General features: G+C 39.9%; 1 non-coding gene across 1 annotated transcript; it reads left to right on the top strand.

Moving 5' to 3' along the window:
- The first annotated feature begins 953 nt into the window (after positions 1-953).
- Positions 954-1027, top strand: TRNAT-UGU. Its single transcript has one exon. It is a non-coding gene; the product is annotated as a tRNA-Thr (tRNA).
- Positions 1028-8218: the final 7191 nt, after the last annotated feature.

The raw sequence follows: 8218 nt of genomic DNA, 5'->3' as shown, positions 1-8218 counted from the left end.
ACCCACATCTCCCTCTTCTGGAGGGCAGTGTAGATGCTCTTCATCCCTAAACCTCGGAGCCTGATCCGTTTGGGTCTGAAGCGGGTCTTGGTGGTTGGTCTCTGACCTCTGAGGATGCGTCCTGGCTGCTGTCACCTCCTCACTAACGTGATTTCGGCGAGTACTGGGTCCCCCACTCCTGCCCCGCTTCCCTGTCGGCCCCTCAGTCACTTCAGTAACCTCCTGTCCTCAGTCTTGCCCCGTCTCCAAGGTCCCTGTGTCGTCGCACTGGGGATGCAACCAGGAGCGAGGCCGGGGGGTCACTGCAGGGGACAAGGGCCGAGTTAGAGGGGAGACTTTCTCTCTTTGCCATTGGGAAACCTATTGAACTCGAAAGAAGGCCTTGTGCTGGCACAGGGCACAGAGGTGGTTTGCGGGAATCACAAGTTGATTCACCTCAGGAGACCACGGTGTAGCCAGTCGGCTCTACTTAGCTTTCCTCTTGCCCTAGGCGCCTCTGCTCCATCGTTTTTCTGATTGGAGTCGACCAGGGCATATGTGGGATTTAAAGGGAGTGACGATTTTTTAAGGGGGATTCTGTAACTAAATTGACCCCTTAGCCTTCTCTCCTGTTATTTCCCCGCAAAAAAAAAAAAAAAAAAAAGCCAGCTTTCTTCGAGTGCAAATGATGGTGGCGTTTCTTTCTTTTTTAAATAATTTTAATGAACATTTGCAGAGATTTTGGATTTCCATGCATTCATTGCGTTTCTTTCTTAGAGAAGCTCATTGAAGGACAATTGAACAAAAAATCCAAGTTACGAAATATAACGAACCGTAATAGCAAAGTTGGTTGTAGAAACCTTTTATTCTATTTTAGTAATTAGACAACTTCAACGTTGAAGATTTTTTTTAATAATAATTTGAAAAATTCATCAAGTTAGGATAGGCCCTGCGTAAAAAAAAGCTCATGTGTGGGTTCTATGGCTTAGTTGGTTAAAGCGCCTGTCTTGTAAACAGGAGATCCTGGGTTTGAGTCCCAGTAGAGCCTTTTTTTTTTAAAAAAAAAAGGAAAAAAGCAGAGGTTTCCTCTCTACCACAGAATTGATTTCCAGCCAGAAACTAAAAGCACAGAGCAGAATTGACTACGCCTGTATTTTCTAACACACTACCTTTACTATAAAGTCTGATTACGTTAATTATAACTGATGTGGCTGAAGAAATCTCACTTCGAAAGGAAAAGCGACACATCCCAAATACGTTTTCATGCAGATTCTGGCATGGAATCACGTCAATTTTTATCTTATACAAATATTTATTAGTTTTCTAGCACGACTCCAAAGACACGCGATTGAATCAAAAAGATGTTCTGTGGGAGAAGGTTGGGCAATCTCCCCCTGTGAGATTGATTACCTCTGAAAACCTGCTGGAGGGTCAGCTATTAATAGGATCCTACTGCATAGTACAACAACAACACGAAATACAACCAGATTCAAAACATACAAGGATTCAACTAGCAAAACATTTGTGCTTATCCTCCCATTTGACAAATCCTTTGGTAGCAATCAATTCTAAACACACACTATTATGAACAACACAAGAAACACTGCCTGCTGCTGTAACTATCACGATTATTGCCATATTGAGCCTTTGTTACAACCACTGGGTCAGTCCCATTGAGGGTATTCTTCTCTCTTACTGACTTTTCCCCTTTCTTTATCAAGTTTGATGTCCTTGCTCCTGAGCCTGGTCTCTTTGGATAACATGCCCAAAGTACATGAGACGGTCTCACCATCCTCAGTTCTAAGAAGCATTCTGACTGTACTTACTCCAAGACAGATCTGTTCATTCTCCTGGCAGTCCAATTGTATAGTCAGTATTCTTTTCCAACACTGTAACTCAAAGGCTTCTTCTGTCTTCTTTGTCCATGACCCAGCTTCCACATGTTTTTGTTGTGTGCCATCAAGTTGGAACAGACTCATAGATGATCCTACAACTGGTCTTCAGGGACAGTAAATAGCATGAGAGGAGATTGTCCATCATTCTGCAAAGCCTCTAGATTAGAATCAGTGATTTTAGTACCGCAGTACAGACAGCTTCTTGTCACTTGAAAACATGGCATGAGATAGGCACATCTTAGTTCCCAAAGGGACATTTTTGCTTTTTAACCATTACAAGATATCTTTTCAAGCAGATTTTCCCATTGCAATATGTTGTTGTTGTTGTTGTTGTTGCTGTTATGTGCAATGGAGTCGCTTGCAACTCATAGCGACCCTATGTACAAGAGCCCTAAACGCCATTCTATGCTGTGCCAACCTCACCACCTCAAACACACTCCCGCCACTCCACTCACAGAATCGATTTATCTCATCGAGGGTCTTCCTCTTCTGCGCCGTCCCTCCACTCTCCCAAACATGATGTCCCTCTCCAAGGACATGTCCATGATGTCCTTCCTTGCAACATGCCCAAAATATGTCAGACGAAGCTTCAGAATCCTTGACTCCAGGGAGCATTCTGGCTTCACCCTCTCCAGGACAAACCTGTTTGTTCTCCTAGCAGTCCATGGTAGATTCAACTCTCTTCTCCAGCGCCACAGCTCAAATGATAGAATTGCAATATATAATTTGATTTATTAATTGCTGTTCCTATAAGCATTGCAGATTTAAGTAAAGTAAATCTTTGGCACTGTTTATCTTTTATTCTAAATTCCTTGGCATGAGCAAGAATCTCAACTGGCTTTCTACTCATCAAGTCTTCTTTTTCAACAATTCTTTCAAGTTCAGATTGTATTTCTTCCTTTAATACCATCAGTTCTTGATCATCACTTCCTGAAGTGACTGAACATCAACTAATTATTTTTGCTAACAGTGATTCTATGCATTCCTTCCATTTTCGTTTGATGCTGCCTCCCTTGTTCAATATCTTGCCCAAAGAATTCCTCAACATTACATCTTGAGGCTTGATTATTTTCCTCTTTCATCTTTCAGCTTGAAAAATGCTGAGGTTATTCTTTAATTTTGGTTTTCCAACTCCAAGTCTTTGCACAATTCATTATAATATAATTCATTATAATTATAATCTGTGTAACAGAGGTTGTTGATGAGTCTTCCTCTAATCCTGATGCCACATTCCTTCTCATAGAGCCCAGCTTCCCAGATGCTCTGTTCCACGTACAGATTGAGTGGTATGCATCCCTGGCATACACCTTTCCTGATTTTTAGTCATGCAGTGTTTCCTTGCTCTGTTCTGATGACTGCCTTCTGGTTTCACATAAGCATAATCAAGGGTTCTGGGATTCCCATTCTTCTCAGAGTTAGCCATAGTTTAGAAAAGGTGTGTGTCAAGGTTGTATCCTTCCTCCATATATATTAAATCTGCATGCTGAGCAAATTATTTGAGAAGGTATAATCTATAAAGAAGTATGTTGCATCAAGATTGAAGGAAGACTCATCAGTAGCCTTTGTTATGCAGCTGACACAATCTTGCTTGCTAAAAGTGAGGAGGACTTGACAAGATTGCTGCAAAAGATCAAAGAATGCAACCATCAATATGGATTGCATCTTAAAGTCAGTAAATCTAAATTCTTACCACTGGACCTATAGGCAACATCATGATAGACAAAAGATTGAAGTTGTCAACAACTTCATCCTACTTGGATCCACAATCAATACACTTAGTACCAGCAGTCAGGAGATGAGGTAACATATTGCACTGGCAAAATGTCTGAAATAAGGGACCTCTCCAAATTATAGGGAAGCAATAATGTTAGTTTGAGAACTGAGGTACCCCATACTCAGGACAAGGTCTTTGCAATCACTTGCTATTCTGTGAGAGTTGAACAGTGAATGAGGATGGCAGAAGGGTGTTGGGGAATACTACTGAATATACCATGGACTGCCAAAAGAAAAAACAAATATATCTTTAAAAAGTACAGCCAGAGTGCTTATTGGAGGCAAAGATGATAAAACTTTGCCTCACATACTTGTGCTGGAAAATTGATGTAGCTAGAACAGGTATTCTTTGGAGAGGGACATCATGCTTGAGAAGGTGGAAGGCTGGCAAAAGAGAGGAAGACTTTCAACCAGGTGGAATGACACAGTGAGTTGCAGTAATGGTCTTAAGTGTGTCAGAGATTGTGAGGATGGTACAGGACTGGACCGGTTTCATATCTGTGGGTAATAGGCCACCATGAGTCATACTTGATTGCATATAAAAACAACTGTCTTCAGACCAGGGAACTCTGGTGGCATAGTCTGTAGCTAATTAAGCTGTTAAAGCAAAGGCTGCGCCTCTCTGATGGTTCAAATCAACTAAAGGCTTCATGGGAGAAAAATGGGCTTTCTCCCATGCTGTGATTTACAGCATCAAGAAAATCTCAACCAGGGATCAACTAAGTTTCAGGACGGACTTAATGGCAGTAAATGAATCCTACAACCTGGTTTTTCCAAGGCTTGTGTAGAAAAGAAATAAAACCAACAAAATCCCCAAACACACAACCATCATGTCTGATTCACACTTAAAGGAAAGAGTAGACCCTTCATAGACTGTCAAACCTTTCTATCATGAGCAGCTCGTGGATTTGAACTGCCAGCTTTTCTTTAGCAGCAAAGAACTTTTAATCACTGTGCCTCTAGGGTGTCTTTTGGGTAACAAATCCATCTTCATTTTCCTCATGAGTGAGAGGTTTTCTTGGGCTCAGGGTCAGTAAATCTGAAGTGGGCTCCAACATCAAACACAGGTTACATTCCATATATCAAGTGCATGTATTTCTGTCACTACCTGGTCAATTTAAAAGAATATATTTCTAAGGGGGGAATAATATTTTCAGGCCATTATCTATGTAACCACAGAAAAGATAAACAATAGACTTTTCAAGGCATATTGAATCTCAGTATTTATTTTCTTTCACATTTTTAATACATGTTTAGGTGTTGACATAACAAATACTCTTTTTAAGGTCATCTGCCTAGTTAATATTTTTGTCTTTTTTTTTAACAATTTCAGCTCCACCATCAACACTCTTGGCATCAGTAGTCAGGAAATCGAAAGACGAATTGCACTGGGAACATCTGCTGTCAGGGACCTGTCCAAAGTGCTAAAGAGCAATGATGTCAGTCTAGATACTAAGGTATGCCTGCTTCAGGCCATAGTCTTTACAATTACTTTCTATGCATTAGAAAGCTGGATGATGACTAAGGATAACAGAAGAAGAATTGATGGTTTTGAATTGCAGTGCGGGAGAAGAAGGCTATTGAACATACCATCAACTGTCAAGAGAAGAGCTCTGTCCTGAAGATGGTGAAACCAGGTTGTTCCATGGAGGCAAGGACTTTGATACTTTGTCTTGTATACTTAGGACATGTTGTTAGGAGGGACCAATCCTTGGAGAAGGACATCATGCTTAGAAGGGTGGAGGGACAGTGCAGAAATAGACCCCAGATGAAACGGATTGACACAGTAACTGGGGAAATGGGATTGGATGTCAGTCAGTGAGACTGGCTCAGGATAGGGCAGGGTTCAGAGCTATAGTACAGAGGGTTGTTATGAGTTGCAGGTGACTCAATGGCATATTACAACAACAGTTCCTTTCCAGCTGGAACATGGTGGCAACCATTTCAAATGTAAGACTTTTAAATAAAAGATTAGGCTTAGATGGGATCTATGTATGGCACCTACTTTTATCTAGCTACATTTTTAGTAATTCATTTATTCTGAGGCTTAATCTAATATCATATATTCAGTCAAAACCAGAACCCAACCGTACTACTGCAATAATTTGTAAAACATTTTTTATATATTCTCTTAATTTCCTTCAATGTTCATGACATGTCAAATTGAGGATAACCAGTGTACAAGAACCAACTGAAAAGATAATATTTTTATTTACTTCTTAATGCCAAGAATATTTTTATTTATATCTGGTTTAAAATAAATAAGTCATAATTTATGAAGTACATGTATAGAAACCTATAAAGTAGTATATATAATAAATGTAAATCTTGAAGTTCAATTAATGGGGCTTCTCAGGTTTGTTTGGTTTGTTGTTGTTTTTAAATGGATGTCAGAAGTGACTCTAAAAATTGCACCTTTTTCAAATAGGGCAAAAAGAAAGACAAGACTTGGAAAAACCATTTGACAGTGACAATTCAGACAGGATTCTCATAACGAAAGTTTACAGAATGCTACAAGGCTCCCACAAGAAAAAGACTGATAACCTACTAACAAAATGGGCAAACGACATGAAGAGACACTTGACAGAGGAAGGCATTCAGAAGGCCAACAGATACATGAAGAAATATTAAAAATCACTAGCAGTCAGAGAGATGCAAATAAAAATAACAATAAGATACCATCTCACCCCAGAAGCAGTCACAATCTTTAACAGGACAGCAAGCAGTAAGTGCTAAAGAGGATGTAGAGAGATTGGAACTCTCATGCCCTGCAGTGAGAACCTAAAATGGTGCAACCACTCTAAAAGACAGTTTTGTGTTTTCTCAAAAGCTGAACATAAAACTCCTATGTTCCTGTTGCTGAATGAACTACCACTCATAGTGAACACATGAACAATAGCTCTGAACTCTGTCTTATTTCAAGCCAATCTCACTGTCTCTGACACACCTGCCCCCATTGCCACAATCACTGTGCCAAACCATTTAATCCTGGCTTTTCCTCTCCTGTACTGATCCTCTACCCTTCCAAGCATGAGACTCTTCTCCAAGAACTAGTCCCTCTTGGCAACATGCCCAAAGTATGTGAGACAGAGTTTCAAAGTCCTTTCCTCCAAGGAGAAACCTGGTTTCTACCCTTCCAGGACAAACCTGTTTGTTCTGTTGGCAGTTCATGGAATGTTCAGTAGTCTTCTCCAGCACCACAATTCAATGTCATCGATTCTTCTTCTGTCATGCCTTAGTCATTGTCCAGCTCTATGATGCATAACAACCGCAAAGACCATGACCTAGATGAAGTATACCTTGGTCTCTAGATTGATATTCTTTCTCCTTACCACTCTGGAGAGGTTCCAGACACTAGACTTTTGCAATGTAATTTGTCTTTTGATTTCCTGACTGGTGGTACCAAGAGTGTTGACTGTGGATCTAAGCAAGGTGAAATTACTAACAACTTGCATTTCTTATCCATCTGTCATGATGCTGCTAATTGGCCTGGTGGTGAAAAATCTTTGTTTTCTTGATGGTGAGATGCAATCCATATTGAAGATTATAGTCCTTTGACCTTCTGCAGAAAATGCTTCAAATATTCCTCAAATTCAGCAAGCAAGGGAGTGTCATCTGTGTAACAAAGGTTGATGGTGAGTCTCCAATCCTGATGCCACCTTCCAGTCTCCAAAAAACCTGTTCTGCATATAAATTGAAAAGGTATGGAAAAAGGACACATCCCTGATGCACTGATTTTTTTATTTTGAACCATGCAGTGTTCATGCTGACCCTCCAACTGATTTTCAGAGGGAGTACATTACATAAGAGGAGAATGTCAACTTTCTCCAATGGTGCCCCTGGTAGATTAAAACTTCATGCCTTTGGATTAGTATTGCAACTCCTTACCACTAAACCACCAGAGGTCCCTACTATTGCACTATGCATTTTTTTAAAAAGACCACTTCCATCAAATTGGCTCTGACTTAGTAACTCTACAGTACAGAGTAAGGCTGTACTATAGGGTTTCTGTTGTAATATGACTTTATGAAAGTAGACTGCATCATATTTTTTCTTCTAGAATAGCTGGTACATTTGAACTTCTGAATTTTTGGCTAATAGCCCAATGGCTAATTCACAGTGCCATGAGGGATCCTATATTAAGTCTGAGACAATGAAATTAGAAAAAAAAATTTGGAATATAGTGACATAAATATGACACTAATTAAAAGTGGTATGGATAAACTAGAAATCAGAATAGTAATAGTGTCTTATCCAAGCGATAACAAAAACAAATTTATTTTTTTTAAAACATAATGCAGCTTTATTAAAGGGGGGAAAGGGGAACTCCCAGGTGAGTTCCTCATCCTGGAGAGGCAGAATGGGAAGTCACACTGTGAACTTACTAGGGAGGATTTTCTTTATTATTAAATTTTATTAGTTTTAATGAACATTTACAGAGATTTGGGGTGTTCATTCATTCATTGTTACACTGTTTTCTCCACCCTCCTACCCAGTTCGTTCTTCTTCCCCCATGTCAGTTTTAATTGTCCAAGTGCCACAGTGCTTGTCAAAGCCAGTTCTGATTAATC

This window comes from Elephantulus edwardii, unplaced genomic scaffold, assembly GCF_000299155.1.
Source record: "Elephantulus edwardii isolate Elephantulus edwardi_28Jun2011 unplaced genomic scaffold, EleEdw1.0 scaffold00624, whole genome shotgun sequence".
In the NCBI taxonomy this organism is placed as follows: Eukaryota; Metazoa; Chordata; class Mammalia; order Macroscelidea; family Macroscelididae; genus Elephantulus; species Elephantulus edwardii.
Note: the sequence above shows the minus strand (reverse complement) of the source record. Positions and strands in the feature narration are given on the sequence as shown.